Here is a 13978-nt window from a genome sequence, read left to right on the forward strand (position 1 = left end):
ACCAACCTTGACAACGTTCCTATGCATGTATTGGTATTATTGATAATGAATGGAATATAATAATATATGGTTTGGTAAAGGTACCTAACTAGATGGCTGATAGATGAGATGGTGTGTGTATGGATGCATGGGTATTTATTATGGTTATTATTATTCATAAGTTAAAATGTACATAATAAATTATATGGTAAATATTACTAATGTATGAATAATTAATAATTATTGGTATTGTAATGTTATATCTACCTAAATATAGTTATTTATTATTATTATTCAAATATATTGTAGGTATAATGAATCGCGTTGATAAATCGATTCATATCAAATGCATCTTGACACAAACACTTTAAAAAATTCGATTTACTTTAATCTGACACTCATGACTTCATCAAAACCTTAATTTTCTTTACTATGAAACCTAGTATGGCTCTGTGATTCTAACCTATGCTAGGATTGATTCATCATACTTCTAATCAAGCTACTAAGTCAATTAGAATAAATAATCTAATAAAAACAAAACTATTAATCAATTGAAAATTAAAATATTTTCGGACAGGAATATTTCTTGTGCAATACGGTAGTCTCCTGATGTTGAATTCGATATATTACGCATAAAAATGTAGAACTAAATTTGATACCATGACCAAATTTGAAAGTGAAATTAAAATTGATTAAGAAAACCAAGAAGTTATAAGCATTCAAAGATTGTTTCCCATCTCCTTTTAGCAAAACAAAGTTTTATATGTATTTTATATGTATCTCTATGTTGATATCGGACAATGACGTCACTAACCTATATTTTCCTCTTGGTTTAAAAAGAAATTTTAAATGTTCATATTTTGCGTGCTTCTTAAGATTTTCAAAAACCAACTTCACTTTTCTGCCCGTGAAGTGAGAATTTGTCACCTGAAGTGACAAAATTTAGTCAACAAGTCTTTTGCAAGCAAAAACACTACCAATAACATATTCATATAAAATTCAGTATCTGTGCTATTTGGTACCTACGATTTTCACATTTGTGCTGAAACTAATATAGTCATCATGTAAAAAGTTCAGAAAAAATCTTCGATGGATATTTAGATACTAATAGCCAAGACGAAAATGATTTTCGATACATATTGAATGAGTTATCAGAAATCGAACAAGCAACAAAATTTGCAATAATTCCAATGTATATGGTGATCTATTATGTTTATATTTAATCCAGACCAGATTTTTGTTCGGTATTAATTTTTTGTTTGTTCCTTACATGTTGCAGCTGTGACACTAAGTGATCTACTTAGTTAGCATACTTTCATCTCCTCGTTCTTCTGCCCTACATGTTTACTTGATCAAATTGAAAGCGTCTAAGGATTTCATCTTAAAACTATATTATTTATATCACTGTGTTGCTTCACATCATGTCAAGATAAATAATCCAATAATGTCAAGATATGTTTATGTAATTTCTGTCCATAACGAAATCGTTGAAAACAATAATTTAAGTCTTGTACATATTGATCTTAAACTACTATTTTTCCACCAATAGTAGACTGATTTAGAATTTTTTTTAATTTTAACGGTTCCAGGCGGTCCCATAGGTGTTTCATCAAAATTAGTTTAGTAGTAGTGTTTAAGATATGGGCTAATACGTGTAACTCACTTTTGACATTGTTTATTACGTACGAAGAGAAATCTCAATTCACTTAAAGATACAAAATAAAAAAACTTTTTTGCAAAATATAGAATCGGCTAAAACACACAAATGGTAATAAATAATTAAAAATCACCAACTCCAATCAATAATTTCCCTATGAGCAATTACCTAAAAATCGATTCAATGGCCTCGAATTTAAAGTGTAATTGCAATCAACGAATTTATTGACTGGATTCGGTAATTTCTTTAACCCCCAAATTAAAAAAAAGGTGTGTTATAACTTTGATCGCTATGTGTTTGTGGCTGTGTGTGTGTGTCTGTCTGTGGCCTCGTAGATTTTAACGGAGGAATTTATTTAAAATTTTTGGTTTCGTTTGAAAGTTAATTTAACGTGGGGTGTCCTTAGCTATATTACTTATTATTACGTAAGAAGAGAAATCTCAATTCACTTAATGATACAAAATAAAAAAACTTTTTTTGTAAAATATAGAACCGACTAAAAATGTACAAATGGTAATAAATAATTTTAAATCACCAACTCCAATCAATAATTTTCCTGTGAGCAGTTACCTAAAAATCGATTCAATGGCGTCGAATTTAAAGCGTAATTACGATCAAGGAATTTATTGATTGGAGTCGGTCATTTTTTTTACCCCCCAACTAAAAAAAGGGGTGTTATAAGTTTGACCGCTATGTGTTTGTGGCTGTGTGTGTATGTCTGTCTGTGGCATCGCAGCGCCTAAACGGATGAATCTATTAAAATTTTTTTGGTTTTATTTGAAAGGTGATTTAACTGGGAGTGTTCTTAAATATGTTTTAAGTGCGAATTTAGGGTTTCGTACACGAAAACGTTTAAGAAAAGGGTAATTTAATGGAGAGTGTACTTATATATGTTTCAAATGTGAGTGGAGGGTTCCGTATCCGAAAAACTGTCGGGGGTTTTTTAAATTTTGTAAATTTCACTTGTTAAATAATCTATAGGTATTTTTTACAATTGTCACATATTTCGATGTTACAAACCCATGAGTGAAATAAACCAAATCGATCACATAACTTAAATAATATGTAATTTGGTTTCGAAGTATTTCATATCATATATTGGTATAGTATACAATAATAGATTGTTGATTCCATCATATTGCTGGTTGATTGGTTTTATTTATACATTTAATATGAATTATTTTGAATAATAAATGTCTATCTAGATACAGTAGCTGTTAACTATACCTATCACAAACCTGTATAGGTAATAATGCATTTATAGATGATATATTCAATGTAAATAATTATTTATTGTACTCATCAATGTAAGATCATTTACAAATTATATTCAATTTTAAATTTAAATAAATATATGCATAAATATAATTGTGTATACAAGGTGTCCATTTAACTTGAGAGTGGCCTGAAACTCAAAACCTTTGAATTTGGTGATTAAGTTGAAGGAATATTGAATTGAACGACAAGTTTCTGGGTATCGAATAAAAATTCCATCAAGGTAGAGCCATTTATAAAGGATTTAAGTTAATATAGTATGATTTCAATAAATCTTCCTTTCTTTTATTGGATAGGATATACTTCGAAGTTGATACCATATATAAACAAAAAATTCACTCCTAAGGGTGGGAAAATAAGGAATGATTGAGATTGTTCAAGCACATGTTTTATCTCTGAACTAATTCTAATTTATGTTCACGAATTCAATCAATTGTGCACCGATTTTGATTTTTATTTTTATGGTTTCCAATTGATCCCAAATAACCTAATCTAACATAACCTAATTGGTCCCAGAATTGTTTCATCTAAATTGGTTCAATAGTTTTTAAGCTATGAACAAATACGTGTAATTGACTTTGTTTATTATGTACGAAGGTAAATCTTATTTCACCAAAAAGTACAAAATAACAATTTTATTGCAAAAAATAGAGCCGACGAAAAATGCAAAAAATAGTAATTAATAATTAATCTCCAAAACTATTTACGTCAAGGAGTGGGAGTGTTTTTCCAATCTTGGTAAAAATTAGGTATATATATAGTCTATATTTGTTCCTCAATAGTTTGGATTTTAAAATATTTTGATACAAAAGATAGATACAAAAATCTAGTTAATTTTTGTGCCTCTCCGGGCGATAAGAAATGCATGCATGATGTTTACTAAAGTGCTGGTATGATATAGAGAAAAATACTGTAGTATCTATGTTAGCATAAGTAATATTACTGTATTAACTAGGGCTATCCACCAGAAGTTTTGTGGATATCGCAAGGACTATGGGCCTATTTCCCATACTGTATTGACTCCTTCATAACTCTTGCTAATGTTATCATTCCCTCATTACAGTACACAGTATGGCGTTCACACCGATACTATCATACTGATAATCACAAAAAATTTCTTACCGTCCGGTATATTATCAAATCTTTATGCTTTTAATCAGAAACTATTCGTCTAATCGTCAAAGTTATTAGATTTTCGTTACCTCCTTGAAAAAAAGGCAAGAATTTCAAGAAAATATTTAAAGATTTCCAAAGCTTCGAGCTTTAAGGTTTGTTTCTACTATGGCTAAGGACAAATAAAGACAGTCGACAAATAAGATGTTAATTAGTAAAAAATATGGCTCCTACTTTTTTTAGACCGTTATTGCCTAAATTATATGGTTAATTATTGTTAGCAGGTGGTATAACATTGAAATATTGTGATCGTAAAAAATGATATACGGATAAATTATAGTAATAATATAATTCATGCAATTATTTCAATAAATTTTTGAAATTAATATTTAATAATTGATAAGACCACACCATAAACAGACTGACAAAACTAATAATAATTAAAATACCTTGATTATGATATAAACCAATTAATAAAAATATAAAAATATTATTAAATCCATATGTTCATGATTTTTATAGTAGAAAATTAATTTATTTATAAAATATATTTCAAGGAAATTGGAAAATTTTCAGTTTTTGAATTGCGTCTATTAATTGTATGTTTAATTATTATTTAACCATTTTTGTTTGCTAAATTTCAGAAAATTACCGAAATAGTGACCATTAAAACATACAATATCCGGTAATGAAAATCCGATATTAATAATAAATTTTTATAATTATCGATTTTTAATATTTTTCCGAATAATTATCAAAAATTGTCCACAATTTAAGTTTGAATGCCATAATTTTCGAAACGAGATTCCTCAAAAGACAAAAAAAAAGGCTAAGGAAACTTATCACCTTGAGATTTTTCTGAAATTGATTTTTTGTTAAATAGGTTTCGTTAATCTTTATAATATTACCCTTAAATTTAAAAAAAATAAAATAAACGCAAATTCAAGAACAAAAATTTTCCAATTTCCTTGAAAATGCATTTTATTAAATTAACTACTGTTTAAATCATAAAACATTCAGATTAAATAATATTTTTATATATTTTTACTAATCGTTATATCATAATCAAGGTGTTTTAATTAATACGATTAATCGATTAATAATCATTACACACGAAACGATTTTACAGTATTTTTATACAAATATAATTCTGTTTTAAATTGCACGGTATTTTTTTAAGTCACCTGAATAGAACAATAAAATATTTTAAGTTTCTACTGAGATAAAATTTTCAATTTTAAAATTTAAAACAATTGATTTATTATTTTCTTGACGTCAATTGATATTATTTTTAGTCTATCATTTGGTATAATCAAAATTTTTGATTCTAATTTTAAACTAATTTCTAAGAATATTCATAAATATGCATGAATTATCGTCACAGGTAAACAAACTTATATATATTATTACATTTTGTAAGAAGTTCTGAAAATAAGCTTCGGCATAGCCTAAGCGCCGTAGTATTTATTTGGTAAAATTATTACTTTTATTTTAAAACTTACTGTTGATTTTTTCACAATTATGAACGTGAAACATTTTTTATTTTAGAAAATTCTCCCTTATCGTTTATACATTTCGAATATACAGAAAATTTGCAGTCCAGCTATAAGTTTATAATTGGGCTTTGAACCAAATTTTTTTCGACAAAAATGGAAAGATCATATATAAGTTTTATAACAATTTTATTTTTTCAGTTAATTTTAAAGTTACAGTTAGTTTTAAAAGAACTTAACATTATGACGTTACACGTGATCTTTTACGAATATTTTTTTTGTCGGGCGTTTCTTTTCTCTTTTGAAAAGTTCTTTTAAAACTGCCTGTAACTTTAAAATTATCATGAAAAAAGAAAAAATAAAAACAGTTTTGCTATAAAACTTATATATAGTCTTTCCATTTTTGTCAAAAACAAACAAAATTTTTTCAAAATCCCAATAAAAGAAGGATAATTTTTTCATTTTGTTATATAATCAACTGGTCAAAAAATCAGACATGTATTTGGGTTTATTTTAGGGGCTACAATTTTTATATGTGACAGTTTTCTATTATAAACTATTACCTACGTATAGAAAAGGATTGTGAAAATTAAATCTACCTGTAATAAAAATATACTGAAATCAAATAAACATACATTTAATTATTATTCTTCAAAAACTTAATAATATTTTTTTTATCAATTCAAGTAATACCTAATTAATACTTAAGATTAGGGAAATTAATTATTGTTTAATTACTATGCATTCAATAAAGATAACATCTTTTTATTATAATTGTAAGTAAATTGGACACTTAGTTACATGTGATAAAATTGAATAGAAATAACTGGATAATAAACAATTGGTTTTTATTTACTGATAACGTTCCAAAATCAAATATGGAGTATCCCAAAACAATTTCACTAGAAGAGCAGAGTGATATAGAAGATAAAATTCTAACAAGAAAGCTTCTTTTCAGTTATTGAATCCAATTTTACTGATGTAATCATTATTGATATAACGTTTAGTTAATTTTAGTTTTTTAATTTGAGGATTTCTTGATGATTGTTATTTGAAATTTTCATAACAATCAAAGTTCCAAAAAATAGTATAATTCTCACTCGACTACAAGACAGATATGGTCTGAGTATAACCATTGGCGTTCCGATGATCTTATATCCCTTCCAAGGGCCTATATTAGCAAAGTTGTTGCGGCTATTACTGGACACTGGTTGGGCAGCAAGCATGCTGAACGCCTGGACCTGACAGTGTAATACAACTACTGCAGGAGCTGTTACAGTGGTGAGGAGCTGGAGACAATGTCTCATATTCTCTGTCACTGTCCAGATCTTACTATGAGGAGATGGACTTACTTGAGCCAGCCTCTTTTTGACGATCTCTATGACTTAAAGTCCGTCGACGTCAAAGCACTCTTGCTGTTCTTAAACAACTCCAAATGGTTCATGGAGTAGTTGCCTTGGATGGGCCAACCCTTTTTCTGTATCATAACGAACCCTAAGGTCTAAGCGTGTCTCACCTTAGGACAGCCACTCTAACCTTAAGTAACCTACCTAAGTCGTAGGTATTATTCATGATCCATTAATAAAATTATAACTGAAATTTTACAAATTAAATTTATCATAATTTATGGTCCTAGCGTTTCTAGCTAACTATTGTTACCATTCTAGCTAAATTCACGAACCATCGAACAGAAGCACATATGTAAATTATTTTAATAAAGTTTCAAGTTGTTCAGTTTACTTTCCGCCAATTCTCAATACACTTTTATTTAAGGTTATTCATAAATATTTGTAAAATGATTAAAAATTCTCTTTGATTAATTACATTTTTTGTATTTTTTTTGACAGTTTATTATTATTAGCCAAAGTTATTTATAAATACGATAAGATTACTCATTTAACTTGAAATTATTTTATCGAGTGATCGATAATTATTAAATACAATATTTTTTTTATGTTATTAAGTTTTTTCTAAATTTTATCTTGAATTTATTGATTTTTATTTATGTGTACAGAACACTAGTGCAAATAGCCAAATATTTTGGTAGATATACGTAAACTACTTCTTTGATTTATTTTAACTTCCTTTGTTTGAACCTTCGAATAACTAACAAAAAAGCTTCAGGGAACCTTACAAGAAAAAGTTACACGTTTTGAGATGTCACCAATCTATAATTGACTTAATTTGCTTAAAAATACAAGTTCTGTAACTTTCATGAATGTTTTTTATGTATTTTTTAATAAACAAAAAGGAAATTTTGTATAATAAGTAAGAATTTTTATCAAAATCGACCTTCATTCCGCTTTTTGTCTGACCTTTAGATTATGATGAAGAAAAGTTTAGAAATAAAGAAATTTCAGAATTTAATCGTGTCTCGAATGTCGAATTTTTGAAAATCGATTAATTTGATCTACGTATTTTTCCATTTTTTTGTGTCATAAATTTTAAAGTAAATAGATAACACAATAGGTGTAAAAATCGCATGAAAAATATTTTTGAATTTACAACTGCACACCATTTTGACAATTGCAAACTTCCTACTATATCTTTTCACGCATTGTTCAATTTTCTAAAGCTATCGCTTTCAATCCTCAAGAACGCAGACAAAAAGAATCATAGGAATTTCACTTCATATCGGTCTCACGAACTCTATTGTAGTAATTTTTATATTATAAATGTTTTAAGTTTCAAATGTATATAATAATGGTAGGTACCTTACGTATGTAGTATATATAAAAGTTTTATCTTTGTAAAATGATTGTCGTTAAAACTTACTAATTGTCTGCGTATAATCTTAATTAAGGCATCAAATGCCTAATTTATGTCAGTAAATATATTTCATAGTCTCATGAGATGAGATGATATATCTGCATTGGTAGGTAGTTAAAGTAGGTAAGTTTATATACAGACTGGTACAAAAATATTTTGGTGCAAAAGTAACATATATTTAATACAAAATTTAAATAAAAATTCTTTTAAAGGGACAAGCTTTTACTGTACTAAAAAGTAGAAAATAATTATTTTCGAGTCGTTCCTACATGGCTGTTTGTAAAAGCTTGAGGTGCTCAATTTAAATTATTAAGGATGATTTAAAACGCCTCAAGATTTAATAAATGTATAAGTGAATCATAGAAATAATTATTTTCTACTTTTTAGTACAACAAAAATTTATTTTCTTTTTTATTTGAACTGAAAATTTTTATTGAAATTGTTAGTTTACAAAAGGTTTCTATATGACATATGGTTGACGTTATGAGGAAATCAAGCCACCCTTACTGTAAAAAAGCATTATCATCCGATTTACATTTTTTCAGCTAACCAAGGTCACTAAATTTCCTTAAAAATTAAGTTGTAGCATTTTATGTGCACCACTATGCGTTTATATAAAATATAGCCTTTCCCTCATGATTAGTATTTTGATGTATATGTATTTATTACTATAGAGTTATAAAACAAACACGAAATTACTTTTGTTTTAAAGCGGAGTCACTTATTTATCCGTATTCTTTCGCCTAGTTTGTATCACGGTACTTTCAGTTTCTAAGTGAGTCTATTCAAAAATATTATGAATGATAACATGAAATTACTATGTTAAGAAGACATTGGCACCAACTGATCTCAGGCATCCTCATTCACTCCATTACTTGTTATTTTGTGCTTTAAGTATTTAAAAAAATGAATATATGTCATTAGGCCGTTCAAAATAAATGAAAATAAGCGATTTCATGAACTTATTCAAAGACAGAAAAAAAATTTAACAAATCGGAACTTTCGGCATCCAGTTTAAGATCCTTCTAACGCGAAGTCTCAGAAGTGTTGGGGTTGCGTTAATTAACGCTATGCATACATAAAAAAACAATTTTTGGCCAATATCTCGGATATTATATATAATATATTAATTAATAATTACGAGTTTCTAAAGTAAGTTTTTAATTGACAGTATTTTCCTAAGCAAAATGTGATATTAATTAATTTAGAAATAGTGTCATTGTAATTGATTTTTTCTTTTTACTTAAATATTGGAATAGTCCGCCACGTTAAAATTTTTCCTACGCTTAGTGAGTGAGAAAAGTACTCTTTTCTCACTGGCGTAGATAAATATAGATATTACAACTATTTTCAAAGCAGCTTTATTTTTTACTTTGACATTTTGGATTTATTTTAGATAATTAATAATTATGAAAATATAGTCCCTGATATTGCTCAGTTTTAACTAGTTGAGGAAATTTTAACCATTTTGTTTTATTTTTTTTATGAAAATTTAGAACATTTTTTTAACTTTTTAGTGCAAAAGTTATTTTGTTTTTATACAATAGCCTGGTAACCAACGTAACTAACGTGATAGTGTAATTATTCAGAAAATGATTTTTACAATAGCATAAGCACAATTCTCGTTTTATCTTCCATTCTTCGAGCGTTCGCAATTTCCCCATTGTATTCTATTTTTTAATAAGCTCAAGGGCACCAAGAGGTTGTATCTACCAAAGTCCTGAAATTTCATAATAGTTTGTATTATTTTATCTTTTATATATCCTTAAAACTCGAATGATAATATTATTGTAACTCAATAGTTAAAGATAAAGTTATAACATGCCCATATTCAAGAATATTGTATTATATATTAAATATAGTATAGAGCACAATATAATGCTTACTATTAAAATGTATATGGACACACATTTAGTGTAACGGACGCAGCGTGTTTATGGCGCTCGTGGCGACGAAATGAGATGGAATTAGCTCCAGATTAAAATTGCTACTTCCCTTGTTGCCTATTAGTAGTACACTCCGTTTCATTGTTAATTTGTTGCACGTCTATTTTGTGTCGTTTTAATATAATTTAATTCTATATAAAGGTGGATTATTATTCATACTTTCAGTCAAAAATCGATTTGCTCTAAATTTTATCATAGATTTACCTCGATTGAAATAAAATTCATTTCATAGTCTAATTTTGGTCTACAGAATACAATACAGAATCAAAGTGATTTAAAGAAAAGTAGTGCAAAATAATTTCCCTAAGAAAAAAATGGAATTTATAGCCAAACTGTTCGAGAAATGTATAATGTCTAAACGGATGAACCGATTTTAACTTCTTTGGTTTCGTTTGAAAGGTAATTAAATGGGGAGTGTTTTCAGCTATTCAGTTTATTTCAAGAGTGAGTTTAGAGTTCCGCACACGGAAAATCTAAAAAATAGGCGATGATTCTCAAAATCGTTTTAGGTAGGAGAAGGGTCTAAGAAAAAATGGTAATATAATGGAGAGTGTTCTAAAAAGTGTTTCAAGTGCGAGTTTTGGGTTCCGTACCCAGAAAATTTGTCGGGGTTTTTTTTAAATTTTGTAAATTTCACATGTTTAAGTGATTCAATACTGGCATGCCAATTTCTTTGGATTTGTACAAACTTTTAGATCTACTCAATATTTCTAAAAATGGATAATTTTACTGCCTTTATAAATAAACGGGTAAAATGATCTCATTGCATTTTGTACCAAACTGCGTTTTCTTTAACAATGCATCAACGATAGGTAAAAACACAAAAATCACTGATAAAATCATCTAAATCGGTACATTTAAGAATCGCCAGATTATGGAACATGGGGAATCATTTTACCTATATAATATTACACACAAAGTTTAGGGATCATTTTACCCAATATAAAAGTGATCATTTAGCCTGTAACGACCTATTTGAATACCGTCCGAAAAACTAACTTTAAAATTCGTTATACGGATATCAAAATGTATTTTAATATTTGTCTTTGCATTGATCAATAAAATTAATATTTTTAACCTCCAAACTAAAAAAAAGGGGTGTTAAGTTTGACCGCTTCTGTTTGTGTCTGTCTTTGTATTTGCTGTCTGTCTGTCAGTGGCATCGTAGCGCCAAAACGGATGAACCTATTCTAATTTTTTTCGTTGGAAAGGTAATTTAAAGAAGAGTGTTCTTAACTATGTCCAAGTATGTTCTGTACCCGAAAAATGCTTTAAGAAAAATGATAATTTAAAACCGAGTGTATTGTAGAGTCAACTATCCTATATCCTCGGGGCTCTGTCGCTACATTTCTTTCAACACCACAGTTGTAAAAATCAGTAAAACTAAACTAGGAACAACTAAAACATCAACCATAGAAATATGAAACACATATATCTTCCGTCTGTCGCATAAAGAATAGACTTTCAAATCATTTGTAAATATATCCGAACTATGTTTCATATAAAATATGTTATAAATGTGAATAAATGTTAAAATGTACATTCAATAGTAAAAATTATTATTTACAATTGCTTTATAATTAAATTGTAAATATACATAGGTACTACGAAGTGGAAAAACAGTTTAAAATATATTTAATAAACAGTTTAAAATCGAATTATGTAAAATCAATCACATCAATCAATATATATGATTCAATTCATTCTTTCATTGTTATTTTGTTATTAAACATTTATCGCGTTTTGTTACAAATTCATTGGAAATTTTTTCTGCAAATTTAATATTTTTTCGTGATAATGTAATCATTATTGTATTTATTTTTATCATTATCTATTGCATTTACGTTTTATTTAAATTTGATGGTGTTAGCGCTGGATAATCTGGCTAGCTTTTTTATTTTAGATTTTTTTTATTTGAGCAAATTTATTTAAATTTTATAAGTAAATGGAATAAAATTATAACTTATTTCGTCACTGAAAACAGACACTATTCCATAGCATTCAATACTATTTTATATATCGAAACAAAAAAACCTATTTCCGAAGAGAAATCTAAAGAAGAGATTTTTTCAACAAACTTCCGTCTACTCATAGATAATTTGCTTGGATAACACAGGTCTATCAAAAAGGTGCACAGAATTTTTATCGTGCATAGGATTTGTATAGACTTTTACTGAAACCTCGTGACAGATTCAAAACTTATATTACGACAAATTTGTCGAGAAGGGTAGACAATTAACAAGGGATATGCTACCTTAAAATTAACGATATCTGAAGTGAAACGAGCATCAAGAAGCTCGCCAAAAATAAGGAATATCAAGAAGAAGAAGAAAATGTTATAGGCTGCCAGATAGTGACAGAAATAAAAATAACCATTTTTTAGAGCCTGCCAATGATAGGGCAAATGTATAGAGCCACAAGCAACAGAAAAATGTATAAAATAACACAAATAACAACTTTTTAAAGTCTGCCATTCATTGGAATAATAGGAAAGATGCAAAAAAATTTATTTGCAGACGGTTTTACAGTGTTAAAACTTAAACATTACACTATTAATTACAGTTTTATTACAATTTCTTCATTGTGCTCGTTACTCGATAATGCATAATTTTATCGAAAAGAACACAGTTCCAGCAGAGTGTCCCACTACACCTCCCGTTCTTTTGTCGTTTATATATTTAAAAAGATTGAGATAATACTTCTTTCCCATTTTTACAAACTGTATTTAGTTTTATTTTAATAAATAAAAACCATTTAGTATAATTTACTTTTTTGGCTGAGATTTTACAAAGAGTATGAGATCCATATAATCTTAGCTAATAACATACAAATAATTATACATTTTAATGTTAATAGATCAGCTTTATATTTACATATATTTGTATATATAAAGCACCACAAAAATATAAATCTTAAATAATTATAAAAAGTACTTAGGTATTATTATTATTATTATTATTATTATTAAAACACAACAATTAAGAACATTACAAAAATTAATAATAAAATATTTTTAACAAGCCTATAATAATTTTAATAAACCTATATTTTCCAAAAATTTATATAAACGAGTTAAATTTGTGAATATCTGCGTATTCGCTATTTCTATCGCACAAAATATATATAAATCCTAGGGGTAAATTGTTGTACCTTGTGTACAATGTACCTTGGATCACTCTTCTATCTTGAAAAATATTACTATCACGAAACTATTTCTTGACAAAGTTAACTTATATGCATGCACTTTTTATTTTCATTTTATGGTTTATTAATTTTTGTTATAGATCCAGTATAAATACAAAGTAAGTAAGCAAAAAAGTAAGTGTCTAGTTACAGGAAACACTTGAAAATATCTATTTATCGAAGACTATCGAGAAGATAGATTTGAAGAACCAATCAAATTTAATTTCTTATTAACAATTTTGAAAGCCAAATATAAAATTTAACTATTGATCTAAAACTTTGTAAAAAGTGCTTATACATGGTGGAATCGGCGAACCGACGAGAAGACATCGTAAGCTTTTGGCCTTGGATTTACTATTGATTTAGTAAGCAAATTTTGTGCTTATGCAAAAATACTGTAGAACTTAAAAATACCTGTTTGGACCTCCGCTAGTTTCAAAAACTGGGTGTAATCGATGTCTGTAACAGAAACTTGTAGGATTTTCAAGATTTCACATACAACTTCTGATGTTTTTCCCTAAAATGCAATGTAAATTGTGATTCAAGGTACAACACCTTGCCAC

The sequence above is a fragment of the Chrysoperla carnea genome, chromosome 5 (genome assembly GCF_905475395.1).
Source record: "Chrysoperla carnea chromosome 5, inChrCarn1.1, whole genome shotgun sequence".
NCBI lineage: Eukaryota > Metazoa > Arthropoda > Insecta > Neuroptera > Chrysopidae > Chrysoperla > Chrysoperla carnea.